Below are 10,535 nucleotides of genomic sequence, written 5' to 3'. Positions count from 1 at the left end.
TTCCTGAGACTTGGCCATCCACAGGAGTTTCCGCGACGTTGCCCTGCCGAGCTTGATCTTCCGTTGCTGATGGCTTTGGTGTGCCTTCCTGACCCTGCGCTGCATCAGCTCTGGCTTGGTGCGGCACACCCTTGTCATTGCGCTCCTCCCGAACTGCCACCAGCGCCGCGCTGGCGGAGTACGGGGTGGCGGCGAGGTTGAGTACCAGAGGCTCGAGAGGCTGTGGCGCCACCATCACCGGGGGGTTGGTGAGCTATTTCTTGAGGTCTTGGAAGGCCCGGTCGGCCTCCGGGGTCCACTCGAAGGGGCCTTTCTTCTTCATGAGCTTAAAGAAGGGTAAGGCTCGCTTGCCTTGCTTAGAGAGGAAACGCCCTAACGCGGTCACCCGTCCTTCCAGCTTTTGCATCTCCTTGAGGGTCTATGGTGGGCTCATGTCTTCGATGGCCTTGATCTTCTCCGGGTTCGCCTTGATCCCTCTGTGGGATACGAGAAACCCAAGCAGCTTGCCAGAGGGGACGCCAAACAAGCACTTCTCCGGATTAAGCCTCAAGTTCACCCGACACAAACTCTCAATGGTCTCCTCCAAGTCTTGAATCAACGTCCTCGCCTCGCGAGATTTGACCACTATATCATCAACATAGGCCTTTGTGTTCCTGCCAAGCTGCCACCCCAAGGCGATGTGCATCAGCCGCTGAAAGGTTGCACCCGCGTTGCGAAGGCCGAAAGGCATGCAGGTGTAGCAGTACACCCCACATGGTGTCAAGAAGGCCGTCTTCTCCACATCCTCCACCGCCATCTTGATCTGATGGTATCCAGAGAACGCATCCAGGGAACACAACAAATCGCACTCGGCGGTGGAGTCGGCGATTTGATCGATGCACGGAAGGGGGAACGGATCTTGGGGGCAGGCTTTGTTGAGGTTGGTGAAGTCGACGCACATCTGTTCCTTCCCACCTTTCTTCGGTACTACAACGGGGTTCGCCAGCCATTCGGGGTATCGTACTTCTCAGATGGTACCTGCCGCCTCCAGCTTGCGTGTCTCTTGGACGATGAAGGCCTGCTTCTCAGTGGACCGCCGTCTTGCTCGCTGCTTCACGGGGCGTACGTTGGGGCACACCCTTAGATGATGCTGGATTACATCTCTCGGGACCCCTACCAGTTGATTGGGCTCCCACGGGAATATCCCCTTTTTCACGCACAAAAACCTCACCAAAGCTTCTTCTTGTCCCGGGTCAAGGCCGGTTCCTATGGTGAAGGTGGCTCCTGAAGACCCGTCCTCGTTGACCGGCACCTGCTTGGTCTCCGCCTTGTCTTGGGTGAATAGCTGTTTCTTCTTGGTGGGCGCGGTCTCCTTGGCCTCGGGCGCACCGGTGCCGGCTGGCTGTGCTGCTGCCGCGGTCTGGAAAGCGAGCCTGAGCGCTGTCACGGCCTCCTTAGTGTCCCCCTTGATGGTGAGGACGCCCTTGCTCCCTGGCATGTTCATGAGGTTGTAGGCCGGGTGAGCTGCCGCCATGAACTAAGCGAGAGCAGGATACCCGAGGATGGCGTTGTACGGGAGACCGATGCGGGCGATGTCAAAGTCCACCAGCTCGGTGTGATAGTTGTCTCGCGTGCCAAAGGTGACAGGGAGGCGGATCTGCCCCAGAGAGTGGGCAGCTCCACCACCCACACCCACGAAGGGCTTGCTGAGGCCGAGCCGCTTGAGAGGCACATGAAGAAGGCTGATGGCTTCTATGGAGAGCAAGTTGAGGCTGGCGCCGCCGTCGATGAGGGTCTTGGTAACGGTCACGTTGCAGATGGTGGGCGTGCTGAGCATCGGGAGCACCCCGGAGCCGGCGGTGGAGTCGGGGTGGTCTTCTGTGCCGAAGGTGAGGTCGGCCACCGGTGCGGCCCAACCCGGCGGAGCCCTCGAGCGCTTGGTGGCTGCCCCAATCTAACGGAAGAAAGGTTTGATGTGGCGATCTGAAGGTGAATCTTGAGAGCCACCCAGCAGTGCCGCGACTGCGTGGTGCGCCGGCACCGCATAGCGCGCGGTGAAGAGGTCGCGGAGTCTCCCCCCCCCCAGGATGCCACCATGGATCCCGGGAGGTTGAGCAGCCAGGCGCGCGGCTCACCGGCAAGGGCCATGGGGAACCAGTTGTCCATGATCTTGTCGTCTCCCCTGGCTTCGAGGACGACCTCCTCGTACGCCAGCAGGAACGGCGCCAGGTCTGCCGCGCCGTCGTAACGCGGTTGGCCACTGCACTCGTTGCAGGGCGGGGGCCAGGGCTCGGTACCCATACTCCCTATTGCTGGTGTCGGCCGCAGAGGTGGGTGGCGGGGCACCTGCCATGGGAGCGAAGTGCGGCGGCACGGGGCGCAGGTTGGTGTGAGGAGCTCTGGCGCACCCCTACCCGGCGCGCCAAATGTCGGATGTGGGGTTCCGGCTAACCCTTAAGGTTCGAACACTGGGGTGCGCGCGAAGTCTTTCCGTCCTATCGATGTACGCTCTAGCTCGCTAAGATATTGCGGACGAACTCGACGAACTCGCAGCACAGAAAGACATGGGGTTTATACTGGTTCGGGCCACCGTTGTGGTATAATACCCTACTCTAGTGTGGTGGTGGTGGATTGCCTCTTGGGCTGATGATGAACAATACAAGGGGAAGAACAGCCTCCTGAGGTTGAGGTGTTCTTGTGCGTATGAACTTGTGGTGTGTAGATTCCCTCAAGCTCAGGTCCGATGCCTCTACTATGGTGGCTAGTCCTATTTATAGAGGCCCTGGTCCTCTTCCCAAATATTGAGCGGGAAGGGAGCCAACAATGGCGGCCTAATTCGAAGGGGGACAGCTAGTACAAGCAATCCTGACAAAAGCGGTCTTCGCCTGTGAAAGGCTCTGGTGGTGACACCGTCTTGGGCTCCACAATGACCTCCGTCTTGCAGTCCTTGATCCTGGTCTTGTTGCACCGAAATGGCAACCTTTGCCTGATGCCTCGGTACTCCGCGGCTACGCTTGCCTCCTTTGCACCAAAGAGGAAACAAGGGCGCTGCGTGTGCTGGTGCCCGCTGGGTGTCGATCGTCATGGCTCACGTCACGAGAGCCTCGTGAGGTTCGCCTCACCTTGATATCTCCGCCCCTCGCGAGCCTACCTGTCTAGGCCGCTCGGGAGGAGGTCTAGCGTCGTCCGCCTCGTTAGGGTCTTGGGTGCCTTGTCGGTGAAGATGGGTCGTACGACCTGCTGCTTGGCCACGCCACGGGTCGCAGGCAGGCAAGTCTGGGGACCCCTGTTCCCAGAACGCTGACAGACCACAATGACGCCTGCTGCATTGTTCGGCGCTCAAAGGCCTACATGGTTCATGATGGAGAGCTCTACAAGAAAAGCGCCACCGGAGTGCCACCGGAGTCCTTCAACGATGTATATCCGAGGAAGAGGGGCGGCAGCTCTTGGTTGAAATTCATGTCGGACTCGGCGCTCACCACGCTGCAGCTCGGGCCCTGGTTAGCAAGGCCTTCCGTATAGGTTTTTATTGGCCAACGGCCCGAGCTGATGCACAGGACCTTGTCCAACGTTGCATCGGATGCCAACTCTTTGCCAATCAAAGCCATATGCCCCACACTGCCCTACAAACAATCCCCACCACTTGGCCTTTTGTGGTCTGGGGAGTTGACATGGTTGGACCCCTTAAAGGGGGAAGCCATAAGAAAAAATATCTGCTGGTTATGGTGGACAAATTCACTAAGTGGATAGAGGCTAAACCGGTCAAAATGGCTGAGTCCGGCCCAGTGATAGACTTCATATCCGATGTTGTGCACCGTTATGGTGTCCCACACAGCATCATCACTAACAACGGCTCCAATTTCACAGCCGACGAGGTAAAAACCTGGTGTACTAATCTGGGTATTAAACTAGATTACGCCTCCGTCTACCACCCACAAACCAACGGTCAAGTCGAACGCGCCAACGGTCTTATTTTGAACGGCATCAAGCCCATACTAGTGCGGTCTTTGAAAGAATCAGACAAGCACTGTGTTGAGGAGCTCGATTCCGTACTCTGGGGGTTGCGGACCACGCCCAACCGTACTACCTGGTACACACCTTTCTTCATGGTGTATGGTGCAGAGGCCATATTGCCCTGCGATATTATTCACGACTCACCTAGAGTGTGTATGTACGAAGAGAGAGAAGACGAGCTCGATCGGCAAGACAGCCTAGATGCCCTGGAGGAGGAACGCAATGTCGCAAAAGCCCGTTCAGAAGATTACCAACAGCAGGCTCGAAGATATCAAAGAAGAGAAGTACGGTCCAAGACTTACAACATTGGCGAACTTGTTCTACGGCTCCCGGAGAAGAAAAAGGACAAACTCAAGCCCAAATGGGAGGGTGCCTTCATAATTGACTAAGTTCTCACCTGAGGAGCATACTGTCTTCACGATGCATCAGACAATCGCCTTGAGCCGAACCCTTGGAACGTGTCCAGACTCTGGAGATTCTACGCCTAGCGCTAAACCCCTTGTTCATCTCCTCCTCCCCTATAGTTTCCATTATTTTTTTCTCTCTTTTCTGATTACTTTCTTCTTTCTCTCTTTAAAGCTTTGGTGCGGCTAGACCGCACACCATCGGCACATACATCTTTAAATATGTACGCCACTTGTACTTGGGGCTTCTCGGACAAAAGTTCTTGTCATTCCTTGAGCATCAAGCTCCTCACATATGAGTTTTTCCATTTGTACCTTTTCTTTGCCATTATATGCATTGATATGACTTATGTTTTCGTCAATCTGGGTTGCCTGGCTCCTGTGCTTATGCCCTACGTTCCCGTTAGTTCGGCTAGGACATAAAGGGATCACCTCTGCGATTGTTACTGCCTGGTCATCCGGATGTGTACCTCAGACTGGGTGAAGCCGAAAGCTAGCATTCTTAAGGGAATATTCGGTCGGTGAATTAAAGATGTTTTTAAACTCACTCCATTGTGCACCCCCAGAAGTTAAACAAATTGTGGTGATCACATCACAATTTGGACATGCGCATTAATTGCATGTACACCTAGGGAAAGGAACCTTTAGTGGAACTATTTTCTCTGGAAGATGTTTCTTACGATATCAATGTAATATAACATAGCTAGTTGGATATAACTTGTCTGTTCAAGCAACTATGACCCCTTCACCTAATTTTCCAGGCATACCCCGGCCTATTCGGCTGCGACGGTATTCGGAAACACTCCGCACCTTCGGGACCGGAGGTTGAAGCAAAAAGGTCTGCCATGACAAATGATATACTATTCAGCTAGATGAGGAAAGTACACAGTCACTTGGACTCGAAAACCTCCTCCTCTACACTTTCCAACATGCAGTCTAACTTACACTCCTGTTGGGAATATTTGGCGGCCACCTCTACTTGGTCATATACTAAAATAACGGGAATTTCTTCCCCATTCGACCCTAGCAGTCCGACATGAGCCATGTGATTAGGATCCATCTTGGTATATCATGTCTTCACCATGGCCCAGGCCTCTCGCGCACCCTCTCGGCATGCCGATATCTTCCACAGCCGGATACGCCGCCGTGCTCCCTTGAACAGCTCTACCAGCTTCTCCATGCTCCTTGAGGGGGGTCGGATGGCCATAAATCCTTGGCTACACTCCGCATCGCCTACCGAGCTTGCTCGTGCAACTGCGATAGCCCTTCCAGAAGATCACTCGGTGATCCGGACACCTCCTCTTCGGGGCGGTTCGTCAAAACACCTGAAATTACAGCTATATCAGCTACCGTTACCACCAAAACTGATATAAAACAAAAGTGGCCACATACTGAATATGCTGCCTCGCAGCTTCTTCTTCTCCTTCACAGAGTCAGCTAGCTGAGCTCGCACATCTTTCAGTTCTTCGCCCAGTTTGGAGTTCGAGTCCTGGAGTTTCTTTTTCTCTTGAACTACTTTTGTCAATACACGCTCGTCCGCTGCTAGTAGCTTTTTGGCTCCGTGTTCTTCGCTTCGAGCGGCGTCCAACTGCTCTTGTACTTGGTCCAACGGCCGAACACAAAGATTACCACCCAGATTTGAACTATCGGTGTATCATTACGAATTTTCGATAGAAGGAAACATTACCGGGAGATGCCTTGTATTTCTCCAGTTCGACATTGGCAGCAAGCAGCCGGCGCTGATACTTCTCCAGCTCCTGAGCTAGCTGGGTGTTCTTCTTTGTAAGCACCTGGTCATGCATTCATCCTTAAATCAGTTGTTTCAACTCCTTTAAGTCTCGGGGGCTACTAGCATATGGTTATCATAGTCAGACAAAATAAAGTTACCTGCACATCTTCCAAATGTTGCTTTGTGGCCCTGTTAATCCCATCTCGAACAGCTCGGATGTATGCATCAGCTGAGTTGAAGGCGTTAAACAACTCTTCTGAAATGCCAAAGTCTTGTAAAATGGCCTGGCAGCGCCGATGATTCATCGCACTCTCCACTTCCGAGTTGTTAACGGATACATCATCCGAGACCTCGGCTGGAGGACAGTCCGGCTTCGCCTCCGCATCAGCCCCCGTCTTCATGGCAGGATTTGAATCCTGGCTGCGGGAAGTACGTCCGCTTGAACCTCCGGATACGGTCCGGCGCGTCTTTCTCCTGACACATGGATAACAGGAAGGTCACGATTGGACATGACTACTCAGGTGCAGGTTGGCGAATTCAGACCTCTTCGATGAGGGCACGACCGTATCTTCGTTTGCTTTCCTCTTGGAAGGCTCGCCCGGAGTGGGGGACGCTCTCTTCGGAGGTACACTTGTCGTAGTATGGCGCGCCGAACCCTTCCCCTTTTGAGCACAAGATAGTGCAGTGGGTAAGAAGGAAGGAGAGATCTCTTTTGAATAAGGTGTGTTCGGATCACTTAGGTGTGAAGCTGGAAGAGGACCATCGTAGTCGGCCATGATGGCCACTTCTGTGCCATCGTAGCTCGCCTGGTAAAACACCCCCTCCGCAAGCACCATAAATATATACGGATCCTCTTCGAACCCGGGATCGAGCTCTCGGTTGTGGTCCTCTAGCTGTGGGGCGGGACTATAAAATCCCTCGGTGACCTTTCGCCAGTGCTGTCATAAGCAAACAAGCTAGAAGTTTATCAAAGGCAATTCGGAGATGGAAGAAGTAAAAACAGAGGCGTCTAGCCTTACCCAGCTGGGAGGGTTGTACATAGAGTACCCGTCTCTAAATTTGATGCGGAGAAATTCCTTTTCCTCCCCTTTGAACAGTTCGGCTAATATCTTAGCCAAAGCGGCAGGGGTATCCGGACCTTTCCGGCCGCAACGAGAGGCGTCGTCCTCCCCATTGTAGTGCCACATTGGAAGCCCTCTGAATTGGAGTGGCTGAACCCCTCGCGCTACGGAAATCGCCATAACCTCGATTACTGTGAGTCCAGACTGAGTGAGCTCTTTTATCCTGCTCATCAGCTGACGAACCTCCGCGCCGTCTTCCTCTTCAAGACTCCAGGGACGCCAATTGTGGCATTTCTTCAGCGGGGCGTGCACAAATTCGGGAAGACCCTTTCGAATCGGGTCAAGAAGCGCAACGTCCTCTATATAAAACCATTCGGAGGGCCATTCATCAGGTGCCTTCCTTGGTGTGCCGGATGGATATCCGGTATCGGCGATGCGCCATACTTCGGCTCCGCCTATTTCAAATATTGACCCTTCATGATTGCGCGGGACGAGACAGAACAACTTCCTCCAAAACTAAAAATGAGCCTCGACGCCTAGGAAAAGTTCGCATAAAGCGATGTCACCCGCAATGTGCAGAATAGAGGCCGGAGTGAAGATGTGCAGCTGGAGGCTGTAGTATTCCATAAGCCCTCGGAGGAACGGATGGATTGGAAATCCAGCGCCTCTTAGCAGGTAGGGGACAAACACCCTCGCTCTCCCCCGGACGGATTGGGGAAGTCCTCTTCCTGAGTCCCCTCATTGAAGAAAGCTAGCCCCGTTCGAACAGGGACTAGATCTGCATGGGGAAGGAATCCATGAGTTTGCAACTTCGTCAAATAGGCTATGAGACACGAAACACCTCTCCCACTAGCCTTTCTTTGGGCCGGGACGAGCGGAGGAGCTGGGAACACTAGCCATGCTGGAATAGTTTCTCCTAAGCAGTCTCTAGGGATTTCTTCTGCGTAGCGCTGAATGGATCTGGGATCCAATCTCTTTAAATAGGCACTCTTCCTCACATGGATGGGGTGTTATTCACAAAAATACCCTGACTTTCCACATTCACTCGACACGTGGAGGACAAAGATTATTCAACGCGCAGATGCCAAGCAGGCGACATTGGATCAATGGCCGAATACATTACTTGGACATCATTGAAGGGGGAACCCTCCTTGCAATGCCGAAGACAATATGTGTGCCGAGCACATCGCTATTAAACACTGGTTCGGGGGCTACTGAGGGAGTCCTGGAATAAGGGGTCCTCGGGCGTCCGTCCTGTTATCCATGGGCCTGACTAATGGTCTGTGAAGACATGAAGGCAGAAGACTTCACCGTGTCCGGATTGGACTCTACTTGGCGTGGAAGGCAAGCTTGGCGACCGAAGATTCCTTCTTATGTAACCGACTCCATGTGAACCCTAGATCCCCTCGGTGTCTATATAAACCGAAGGGGGTAGTCCGGAAAGGACACCACATATACTCATTACAATATTCAGATAGGCTAGGCTTCTAGGGTTTAGCCATTACGATCTTGTGGTAGATCAACTCTTGTAATACTCATATTCAACAAGATCAAGCAAGGAGAAAGTAGGGTATTACCTCCATAGAGAGGGCCCGTACCAGGGTAAACATCGTGTCCCCCGTCTCCTGTTACCATCGATCCTAGACGCACAGTTCGGGACCCCCTACCGAGATCCGCCGGTTTTGACACCGACACCTGGCGCTCAGGAGTTCATCACCAAGGCATCTCAGGAGCTTCAGGAAGTAAGAGCAACATGCGGCGACTGCCGCCCACCTAGCGTTGCTCCCCACCCAGGCCAGGGTAGTGAGTTGCGCATCTCCATCGACATCCCAGGGCTCAACCAGGCCGCATCTCAGGAGCGCTTCTGGCCTTCGCGTATAGGCCAGTGTGAGGGCCCGCCTCACAGCTACGTCTTCTTGCCGCTCGGCCTGCCGAGCATGGATGCCGCTGTGGGAGTCTTGGATTAGGGGGTGTTTGGGTAGGTGGACTATACCTTCAGCCGGACTCTGGGACTATGAAGATATAAGATTGAAGACTTCGTCCCGTGTCCGGATGGGACTTTCCTTTGCGTGGAAGGCAAGCTTGGCGATGTGGATATTCAAGATCTCCTACCATTGTAACCGACTCTATGTAACCCTAACCCTATCCGGTGTCTATATAAACCGGAGGGTTGTAGTCCGTAGGCAATCAACTCCATATACAACAATCATACCATAGGCTAGCTTCTAGGGTTTTAGCCTCCTTGATCTCTTGTATTACCCATATCATCAATATTAATCAAGCAGGACGTAGGGTTTTACCTCCATCAAGAGGGCCCGAACCTGGGTAAAACATCGTGTTCCCTGCCTCCTGTTACTATCCGGCCTAGACGCACAGTTCGGGACCCCCTACCCGAGATCCGCCGGTTTTGACACCGACTTTGGTGCTTTCATTGAGAGTTCCTCTATGCCGTCACAATCAGGAAGGATGCCTCCTCCCGTCTTTAAAGACGGCGCCATTGCTAAGGGAGCCTTGGCTGTCGGCCGAACCCTCCGGCTAGGTGGTTTCCTCATGACCGCCTGTTCGGCTGTTGCGCCGATGGTGACCTCTCGGGTCATCAAAAGCAACCTACACGTCAGCTCAGAGCTCGTCGAGCAGCTAGATCCAATGGATCTCTCTTCCGTAAACGAGCTCTTGGATCGCATCGCCGCCCTGGGGGTCGCTACGGATTACGACCAGGTTGGGCTTAAACCCGATCTAAGAGAAATTAACTCTCCCCAAGTCACCCACCACGTCGCCGTGGTAGAGACGCTGTGCGGCGACCCTTCATCTATTTTAAGGACTAGCTACGTCCGAATTCCCGACCCCTCCAAGCCGGATACCCGCGGAGGGGGAGATATAACTCAAGACTTGAGCTTAGGATCAGGCAACGGGCCAGATTCACTGGACAACATCCAAGAATCCGAACTTCAGAGTCCGGAAACTCTTCGGCCTCCGAATCTTGGATTGGGTGAGGTTTCAGATTCAACGACACCCGCCCACCCAATCATAAGCAATCTCTCCCAAATCAGGCAGAGGCCTGAGGAAACAGTACATCATTACTGGGCCAGATTCCTCCTGGTTATGAACAGGATAAAGGATTGCCGCGAGGAAGACGCAATCTCAATTTTTTGCGGTAATTGCACGGACAAGGGAATCCTTAACGCCGTAAGTCGTCGTGATATCACACGCTTCGCTGACTTGGCGTCCATAGTACAAAAATACTGTGCGACGGAAAGCGCCTGGAAACCGAAATAAATTTTTGGGATAATCCGGCCTTGAATAGTAATCCCGTCCAAACTAAGAGGGTGCATCATCACAGGACACCCA

Source organism: Triticum urartu, chromosome 2A (genome assembly GCF_056163025.1).
Source record: "Triticum urartu cultivar PI428250 chromosome 2A, HENAU_Tu73, whole genome shotgun sequence".
NCBI lineage: Eukaryota > Viridiplantae > Streptophyta > Magnoliopsida > Poales > Poaceae > Triticum > Triticum urartu.
This window is presented reverse-complemented; position numbering follows the sequence as displayed.